Here is an 11,114-nt window from a genome sequence, read left to right on the forward strand (position 1 = left end):
GTCAGTAGCTAAATTGACATGTAAGGACTAACGCTGTTTGCAGTACAAAGAGAGGAAAAAACAATCGTTTCCTATGTAATTATTCTCCTGCTGTTTGATTCTGGGGCTATAACCTGAGAGTTCCTGCTTGCTACACTGAACATCGTAATGGTAATTATCCCGTTTTCATTAGAAAATATGATATTTTCAACCAAAAGTAAAACTTCCGTTTATTCTCTTGTTGAAATAAATCGTAATAACTTGCAAATAAATTGGTAATGATAATATTTTTTGCAAGCTTGTCATGATCAAGCTGCGTTGTATTTCAGTATTATTGCCTATACTAACGATTCTGTGAGTTTGCTTTGAGATATCTCTGCTGGTAAACGTTTGAGCCATTCAGAATTGCATGGCACATTTAGTAAAGTTTGCTGATAATGATCATGTGCTCTTGCAATTCAAGATTGGTGAAAGTGAACGCTCCCGTTACTTTTGATAAGGTGACCTTTCTCTTAATTGATTCGACATGGGCCAGCTACAAACATTTGTGGTACGTTACCTAATATCATGCAGGTATATATTCGCGCCTTTCAACTAAGATACGCGCAAGTTCATTAACGCTGCTACTAATGAACAATTCCTAGGAGCATTCTTGCTTCCAAACGTCCGTGCTTGTAAACATTCCAGGTACCATAAATATTAGGTGTTTCCTCTTATAATGATCCGCGGATTGTAGTTACGTATAAAATTGGTGCAAACTTCTGTAAATCGTATCTTTCATTTGGAATCGGCCCACGTTAAAACTCTCGCTGCTAATGATCAGGTTTCCTTTCATATGAAACTTGGTGTTTATGAAGTTGAAGGTTCTCGGTATTTATGATGCTTTCAAGTTGTATTGCTCTGTTCGACATTAATTCAATGCATGAGAGCTAGTTAGTGTCGGAGCTACTCTTAAAGGGGCACTGTAACGGTTGTTAAACATATACTACTATTAAAGTTCTTACGTTTCCTAATCGTTTTGCGCCCGTTTTGCTGGCATTGTGTGCTTCTGCTACGAGAACGAAGCGTTTTAACTCTGTAATGACGGGCGTTCTGTGACGTAACTGGTCCACGCAGCTACCCGGATACAAAAAATGAACCGGCGTTTACGTCAAAGGCGTCACCTGCCGAGAAAGTTTGAAAGAAAAAAGTGTAGATCGTAAGGACTGAAACCGTTCGGTAATGACTTGAATTCGCTAACTACAAGCGGAAACGAGATAAAGCCGGAAACGCGCTTTTGTTCGTCATGCATTTCATGCTGTCTTCCGTGCCTTTCCGTCCGTATGTCTGTAAACCTGTAATTGCACAACGTGGGCGAACCTTTGCACATGATAAATTAAGTGGGACAATGAGCGGAAAAGCACGGAAGACAGCATCGAATACATGACGCACAAAAGCGCGTTTCCGGCTTTATCTCCTTTCCGCTTTTAGTTAGCGAATGCAAGTCAGTACAGAACGGTTTCAGTCCTTACGATCTACACTTTTTTCTTTCAAACTTTCTTGGCAGGTGACGCCTTCGACATAAACTACGGATCATTTTTTGTATCCGGGTAGCTGCGTGGACCAGTTACGTCACAGAACGCCCGTCATTACAGAGTTAAAACGCTTCGTTCTCGTTGCCGAAGCACACAATGCCAGCAAAACCGGCGCGAAACGATTAGAAAACATAAGAACTTTAATAGTAGTATAGGTTTAAAAACCGTTACAGTGCCCCTTTAACTAATTACGTTTACTTCATTTTTGACACAGAAGCGTGTGTACGCTGACTCTCAAATGTTGGTAAACCGCTAAAAGGAATTCCTGCTTTCTAAAAACGGTGTCAGTAACCTTTTCCTCTACTCCAATAATTGCGGTTGTAAAAAGTTCAAGATTTACGCAGGAAAACATTATGGCTGCTAATGGTCAAGTTTTCATGAATTTCAAGATTATTTAATTAATGTAAACTGTCGCGCTGCCTATAATCTGGTTTTCTCGCTCTACGACATCTACTCCAGTTCTGAACGTCGGTGCGCTACTGTTCGAGTTGTCGTGCTCTCAGCCGTTGCATGAATGCATTCCCGGTACTAAAAATTATCAGGCATTTTAAGATTAGCAATTCGGCATTCCCACTTCTAATGACAAAGTATTCCTTCTTTCTGATGACGGTTCCAGTTAATTAATAACCTTCTTACTACTCTTATGATCAAGGGTGTAAAAGTTCAAGATTTTCGCAGGAAAGCGTTATCGCTACTACTGATGGCGCTTTCATGAATTTCAAGATGTGCAAGGTAAACTGTCCTGTTTCACATGCATAATGAGGTTTTCTCTCTGTTCGACATGCATACACTCGGTGCTTACACTCGGTGCTTACGAATTAACGTTGTCGCTACTGTTAATTGGTTTTCTTAGTTGCTCTATAAGACGTCGCTTTCCTGCATTTGAAGATCAGCTGCGGTAAAAAGGCCAGTTATTTGTAATCAGGTTTTATCGCTACTACTGAAAACGCTTTCATGAATTTCAAGATGGGTCAAGGTAAACTGCCCTGCTTCACATAATGAGGTTTTCTCTCACTCGGTTTCTCTCACTCGGCGCTGACACTCGGTGCTTACGAACGTTGTCGCTACTGGTAATTGTTTTTTTAGTTGCTCTAAGATCTGCATTTCAAGATCGGTTGTGGTAAAAGGCCAGTTATTCATAATCAGGTCTTCCCGCTCTTTGATATCCAGATGCTACAGACAGCTAAATAATCAGGTTTTCTTTCCATAAATAAACATTCCGAATGCTGTGAATGATCAGGCATTCGAAAATTTGGGAATCAAAACATTTACTTTACCAATGGTGGAGTAGCTATACCTTCCGATAACTAATTAGGAATCCTGAATTCAGTTCAAGATCTGTGCGATGTGGCTTTCTTCAACCTAATAAAGATAGGTGCCAAAAATTTAGCGCGACCGGTGATCAAGTTTTTGTCTAGATAGTGTCAGGAAGCAGAGAGAAGGCAATTTCAGTTCCCGTATGGGAGGGTTCGGCTCAGGCTCGTAAAAGGGGCCCGGTTGCTCCAGAAACCGCTTCTTACACTGCGCGGAGTAGCGAGCGAAGCGTCGCGCGCACGAAAACGGCGCGAAACGGCGGCGCGGCGACGTTTACGACGCAACAAAATCGGCAAGATGGCGACGTCCAGGCGCGTTGTCTCGTATTTTCCAAGATGGCGGTCGGCTTTACCGTATTCTGCCGAGTAAACGCCCATGGGCGCTTGCAATAAGTTTAGAATTCAGAGGGGGGTGGGCGCTTGCTCGGACTATCCTAGGATTTATATCCCAGTAAACGCCCACCCAATCTAAGTTCACATGAAGAGAGCAGTTTAGTGTCTACCGGTGCTGTACCACTCGCACGATATATACCATATAAGATTCACACAGACTGTTCACAATGAGAATGTTTCAGTCATGGTCTTCCTCATCACCGAAGGAGCTGAGGTCGTCGTCGTCATCGGAGTCAGATGGAGAGTCCTCTTCGTCTGATTCATTCCCCCCTTCGTCTTCTTCATTCAGTCGCGGCGAATCGTCGCTAAGGAGGTCATCTTCTGATCTGGTCATCTTCTGATCCATCAAGTGCATTGGAAATGCCGCAAACAAAGAAAGACTTCACCAGCAATTCGGGCGAAATTTTTCTTCAAGCTTCTGCTACCCAATCAATAACATTTTGTCGGGTTGGCTGTTTCAAATTGCCAGCAGGTGTTTTCCCTCCGCCGTTCTGCCTCATCCAGCTCGACCACGACTCCCTAATGCTTTCCTTGAACGGCTTGTTCACCGACCGATCCATAGGCTGGGCTATCGACGTGCACCCACCCGGAATTAGAACGATCTCCGAGTTGCATTCTTCTGACGCAATTTTTCGACTGTCGTCTGCCTTATGAGGGCGATATTCATCTAAAATCAGCAACTTTCGTTGTTGATGACTTTTGTATACCGTTCTCAACCAAGTGTGGAACAGTTCACGGGTCATCCAGCCATTGGTAGATGCAAACACGCGAACATTACCGGGATAAATCAAATTTCTCCTCACTAACGCGTTGCCCAAGTTGGCCGCTGCGTTCTTTGAAGATCAGAAATGCCGGAAGTTTGTCCCCTGCAGCAGTTGAAGCAAGCGCAACAGTGAACCCCTTCTTTTCCGCGCGAGAAGTTTTTATTCGAACAGTCTTTTTTCCTTTCAACTCGTTTGTCCTCCTGCAGGGCATGTCAAACCGAACCATTGTCTGATCCATATTGACAATTTTGTCGGGGATAATGGAATGCTTGATCCTTGCAGCAATAACGGAACTGAGACGAAAATTAGAATCCCCGCTATGTACGAAAAGGCAAATCTTACCGGCGAAATGCTGCAAGTTTCTCCGCGACATCGGCCGGGACAAACTGGGATGAGTTCGTTCCTGATCGATATCCCACGTGGAATCGTCGTTTCCATTGCCACAGCCATTTGGAACTGGCGGCAAATCCTTGCATTTGCAAGCCGCCAGCAATTTCCTTTCCTCGTGCCCGAAGCTCCTTGTTTGAAACGGAATTGCCCTTCGCCCGTTCCTCTTCGAGATATGAGAAAAGGGAAGCGTCTAACTCTTTTGATGCGACCTCATGCCCTTGGTGAAGCTTCCTCTTTTTCTTCGATGCACCAACATCATGCTTCGCTAACTCATCGAAGTTTCTCTCCCATTCGCGAATCCGTTTTCGGTCGACCTCTAACTCCCTTGCCGTTTGGGAGACGTTTCTGCCGTGCAATCTGTGCCATTTCACGGCCATGCATTTGAATCCGACGGTGTAAGACGAATGTCGCTTCGACATCTTGAAGTTGCGCCAACGAATGACGTAACAATGGAAACTGTCAAACAGGCATGCGCCGCTTAATTGAATGAAAAGCAACGTGCACGAAATCTAAGATGATACGCGTGCATGGGCGTTCACAAGGATACAAATGTACCCTGTACACTAATTTCGCACGGAAGAGGGGGGTGGGCGCTTGCTCGGGTGTGGGCGTTTACTCGGTAGTTTACGGTAATAGTGTAGAGATTAGAATTAAACTCAAGGCCATCTCTCCCTCTCCGTGCACCTTTTCTTTTAATTAATGTTTTATATAAATGATTGTATGGCCTAGATCTTTTCCTTTTCCGATATAAATCTATTGACGGGCCAAATCCTCTTCTTCTTTCTTCTTTCTCCATTTCTTATAATTGCCTGACTCCAGTGCTACCTAAATTATCAATAGATAAGCCTGTCGCACAGTGGAATCCCCTATAAGACAAGGCCGGATCACGAGGGGGCCGTGGGGACCATGGCCCCCAACTTTTTGTCCAATGGTAATATATAATTACTATTAATTTTCTTTCTTCACCGTCGTGCGTAGGAAAGCTTTCTCTTGGTCAAAATGCTGCTTTTTCTAAGCCACGTAGCTCAGTCACGTGGCTTTTGACGCTCACGTACGAGATCCGGGAATAGCAGTGATCAACCATGACCCAAATTCGCCTAAATAACTTGATTGTGCCTCATGTGCACCGAAATCGACTTGACGCAATTGATCTTACGCAAGTAGGAGCTGAATTCGTTAGAGCCAGCAGTCACCGCAAGTAGATTTTTGGCAAATTTCATTAAATAAATTGAAGCCCTAATCGCTCTGAACTTTTGCGTTAAGTAAACTGAAGAAATGACGAAGGCAAAAAACAGCGTTTTGATCGGTTAATCGCATCATGCAAAAGCGTAGGAAATTGATGTCTCGAGTGGGCGTGGCCTTAAAATTTTTTCTCCAGCGAAGCGCGCGCGGAGTGGCCCATCCAACCTCACTTCGCGTGAGCCGGCCTTGTAAGAAACATAGTTTTGTTTTTAAGGCGCCTGCGAAAATCTGACTGGGAATTGCAGGAAAGCGTGCGGTTTGTATATGATCCATTCGTCATTGGCCCAATTATGGCGGTATATTTGTGTCAAAAATAAGAGCTTGAAGTAACAACAGGACTTCGAAGCAACAACGTTGTTGTTATCTTCAAAGCAACAACGGTTCGGTATTGTTGCTTCGAAGTATTGTTGTTGTTGCGTCGAACTACTGTTGTTGTTGCTTCGAAGTGCTGTTGTTGCTTCGAAGTCATGTTGCTGTTGCTTCGAACTACTGTTGTTGCTTTGAAGTGCAGCTATTGTTGCTTCGAAGTGCTATTGTTGCTTCGAACTACTGTTGTTGCTTCGAAGTGCTATTGTTGCTTCGAAGTCTTATTGTTGCTTCGAAGTCCTATTGTTGCTTCGAAGTGCTATTGTTCCTTCGAAGTGCTATTTGTTGTTGCTTCGTAGTACACATGCACGAATAATGTAAAACGCATGCGCAGCAGAAATGGCTGATTTTCCACGCGCAAAGGAGGCTTTCTTGAATCGCTTAGAGGCAATTCTGGCTGAGATTAACAACTTTTTCGATACAGCAGCTTTTCCTGACTTCGTGGAGAGCATTAGAACTCGTCTTCAAAGCCTATTTAGGACGGCAATGAACATGAGTGCTACAGTGACTCTTCCAGAGAGTGTCTTTGAACAAATTTTGCAAAGTATTGCTTTGTTGGACAGTCAGACAGAAATTGAAGATGGCTCGTCTACCTCCTACCACTGTAAAGTTGAAAGCACGGGCGAAAGAGGAAGAAGTCGTTTTGTCATAACGAGGGATCAGCTGGAGTACTTATTAGCGAGCGATTTCAGTGTTTCAAGAATTGCGTTACTTTTGGGGGTGTCTCCATCGACGATTCGCCGCCGCATGGCGCAGTTTCGCATTAGTGTTTCGGATACCTACATCGTCGTATCAGATGAGCAGTTGTGTGAAGAGATTCGAGACGTTAAGACTAATCATCCCAACAGCGGATATCGGGCTGTGTGGAGTCAACTCCGTTCAAAAGGCATCAAAGTTCCTGTTCACAGAGTGAGACTACTTTGCCTGCGCATTGATCCTGTTGGAGTTGCAACGCGCTGGATGTCGACCATTGAGCGGCGAACGTATAGAGTTGCAGGTCCTAATTCTCTTTGGCACATCGACGGCAACCATAAGCTTATACGGTTAGAATCAATACATTCAAATTTAGATGAACTATTTTTAGGTGGCGCATTGTTGTACACGGCGGCATTGATGGATTTAGCCGACGAATTGTCTTCATGCATTGTTCAGTAAACAATAAAGCGACTACCGTATATCACTACTTTAGAAGAGCTGCTCGCCGTTTCGGTCTTCCTTCGAGAGTCAGATCGGATCGAGGAGGCGAAAATCGGTTTGCATCACTTTATATGCTGTCTCTTCCTCTCAGGGGTCCTCGACGCGTAAGTTTTATAACAGGACGCTCTGTTCATAATCAACGGATGGAACGCTTTTGGCGCGACTATTTCTATCAGGTACATTGTAATAATAGCTGCACAGCAACATTTAGAACAGCACTGTTTCTTCAGGTTGATAAGGAAAGACTAGATCCATGTTCAGAAAGGGATTTAGCTTGTCTGCCCACGTCTTTATTCCGCGACTAGAACGAGATCTTCAGCAATTTCAAAGCGCTTGGAACCTTCATCCCCTTTCTTCGGAACACTGCAGATCCCCTAATCAATTGTGGGTAGAAGGAATGCATTCTTCTGCCAATTCTGGTCTGACGTGCGCAAATGAGCTGTTTCACGCCGTTGGGGACAATGCTTCTAGTTATGATCTGAATGTTGATGGACTGATCCATACAAACACTGACGCCGTCGTTGTTCCTGAAGACGACGTATCACATGAACAGCGTCATTTACTTGAGGCCTCATTTGATCCCTAGGCTGAAAGCGAAAATTACGGAATCGAAATTTATTTCAATGCTCGCGAAATGATGTCACAGTAATTTCGTAATTTAAACACAAGTTTATAAAGCACTTTTTACGATCCATCCGCTAGGTATCCGGGACCGAAGTACATTAGGGACACTACTGCACGTGGCGAGCGCAAAATGAGCAAAAACGCGCTGAAGAAATCCCTGTTGGGGAATATAGAAGGAATAAAGAAAGCTTTGGAAGAGTTTGGGTCTGATAATGTCGACGACGGTGAAGAGGACGGGCTGGATTCGCCGCGAGTGGAACGAAGAAGCGCGCCGAGTAGCCATGCGTCCAATAGCCATTTGCTGCAGTTTACACCGAGCTCTGCTTTATACGCAGAGCAGCAAAGGCTTTTTGGGCCAAGGAGAACTTCGTCTGGACGAAAAGGCAAGGGAAAAAAGCGACGTCACGACGGCACAATCGTCCATCGAACGTGGACCCGAAAATTTGTTTGCCTTCGAAATCGAAGTGATTTTGCCGCTCCTAAAAGAGCTGAAAAAGCAATATTGATGCGAATGAATCTTGGTGAACGACGTCTCACTTTCGGTGTCAATTCAACAGCGACAGATGTTGACAAGTACTTGCCTAAAAGAAGCTTATCCAACCTTAGCGCTTGTTGGTGGCTACACCCTCTTAGTCACAGACGTCCAGCATGGGAACCGGAATCTTATTCCACTGAAGACGCCTTACGATGTCGCATCACTAAAATCGCAGAGTCAAAGTCAAAACATTTATATACCGCCTCTTCAGGAGAACATTCCTAGAAAACCTCTGGACCTTCCAGAAGATGACAAGAAGGTTATAGAGTTGACAATGCCAAGCGCATCAGAGAAGCTATATGGTGTTGTCTTTTTACTGTAGGAAGCCATAGAAGACTCCTGTCGCAAGTGCCATGCAAAACTTCCAATGGCAGAACTGATCGCGCATGTTGGAAACTGTTCAAAGTTTGATAACAGTTTAACTAAATAATTTCGATGTTAATAAATTATACTTATTGTAGGCAAGGTGACAGCGATTTTCAAGTGGTCGCCGAAGAAAGTCCTGAAAAGGTTGATTTGACGATGGATGATGACGATATTAAGATGCGCGGCAGCATTAACCCAGATGTGCTTACGCAGGTATGTACTATTGCTGAAACGGTTTCAAAAACATTTAAATAATTTATTAAAGAGGCGAACCCTTATCCAGGAGCAAGACGAGGCATATGCTCTATTTCTTGCTGACGATGAAGAAAAGGTTCACAGTTTTCATACTGCTTAGTAGCGCAATGTCTAAATGCCACTTTAGGATCGACAATTTGAAGTAAATCGAAGAGAAGAATTTGAGCGTGAAGCTGAAGAATCGGCTAGAATTAGTGTATGTATTTATGGTCACAACGTTGGTGTTTATGTCTTAAAAATGATTTTAAATAGATGATCGAAGACGAAAAAGAAGCATATGCTGCTTTGCTGCCAGAGGAACCGTACGACGACGATTACGACTGCGCGACTGTAAAAGTTAGGCTGCCCTCAAGCAAAGAAATAAGCCGCCGCTTTTCATTGCTCACTTGCAACCTAAACGCAAAGCTTTCTCATTACTTTCAGTTTTCTTAGTCACAATTAAGGACGTACTTGTGTGGGTTGCATCGCACAAAGACTCGCCCGAAATAGATTCCTCACGCCTCATGAATCGAATGAGTCGTGGAAGACCGCAGCCGTTTACCGACATAGACATGACTCTGTCGTTATCTGAAGTTTTTGGAGTGGCAACGAATATCAATTTGGTTTGTGTGGTATGCCCTGCATTTATCCTGGCGACCACTTTTTTAGGCTTTTGACCTCTTGTAGACCGTCAAATCTGACAATGATCCACATGGAAAAGATGATGTGAAAGAAAATAAAAAGTAAGCTTCTTGTGTATGATAGTAGTGTAGCTCAGTTTTCCGCTCTCAGAATTAGGCAAAATGAGTTTCCAAATTTGGAAAGCATAGTGAGACATCTGCAAACTCTCCTTCGAGACACGCCAACTGTAGATGACGATGGGATCATGGACTACACTGAAAGTAAACGTCTCTCCGTCCGTCGAGCGTTCCTTTTGCAAGACGCGCTTCTATTTGCGGCTCACAAAAAATTTGATCCAACTCGATATACAACTGTAGTAGATTTTGAAATTTACTTTTTCCTGTTTGTAACTTGTTTTTGCAGGTTACATTCATTGGAGGAGGATGCCGCCGGGAATTCTGGCGTCTTGACGCCGAACTGGCGAATGAAAAGTTGTTTTGGGGCAGTGCACATGCTCGCGTCCCCAGACAAGATTCAGCGGCAGTCATTGTAAAAAAACAACGATGAGTATCATGCTATTATATATTAGCGCGTTTTAGGCGAAGCACTTTGAATCTCTGGGAAAGCTCATAGCGATGAGTCTTTCGCAAGACGGATCCGGTTTTCCATTTCTTTCTGCGAAGACGTACAAGTACATTGTGGGAGGAGATGTCTCCCGACTAAACCCGACAGACGAAGAAGTCCCCGACATTGAAATTAGGCAACTAGTTGCTCTGGTTAGAAATGCGTGTACTGTCTAAGAAAAATAGCACTTTCTAAAATAGATTGTTAATGCTGACGACGCGAACACTCTCCAGAACGTGGTTAACGAGGAGAGCGCAATTGACTTGATTGCAAAAGCAGGCTACAACTGTCCACTTATCTCCATAACGATGGACAAAAAAAAGAACTTGATCAAATGCCTCAGGCTTAGTTCAGCGATTCTCTGTGTTAAAGCTGAATTAGACCAGCTTTGTACTGGGCTGAAAGCGATGGGTGTGCTCGATATCATGAAAACACATTCAAAACAAATGAAAGGGTACTTTTGCTGGGGAAAGGAAAATCTCACTGCAGGTATAGCACTAAAATTTTGCGTGATCGGTTTATAGTCACTGTTTTAGAAAAACTGTTAAAATTATTTGAAACAGTCGTGTACGTGGAAAAGGAACACAACGAAGAGCAATGGCAGAGTGAAACCGCCACATTCTTGATGTTTGAAAGATATCTTGACAATTGCAAAGGTAATCCAAAAAAATAAATTTTACTTACACAAGAAACGTATGTACTCCATAGATTTAACTGATGGATTCTGCTCCTTGGAAGAAGTGCTCGCGTTCTTTACTGGAGCTTCTAGAATTCCACCATTGGGCTTTGGAAAGACAGCGATGCTAAAGTTCTCAAACACGTCAAGTCTGCCAATGGCCAATTCGTTTTAACCTTGCCTTCGCAACATCCGGATGATACAACGTTTTTCGAA

This window comes from Oscarella lobularis, chromosome 11, assembly GCF_947507565.1.
Source record: "Oscarella lobularis chromosome 11, ooOscLobu1.1, whole genome shotgun sequence".
Classification (NCBI taxonomy): domain Eukaryota; kingdom Metazoa; phylum Porifera; class Homoscleromorpha; order Homosclerophorida; family Oscarellidae; genus Oscarella; species Oscarella lobularis.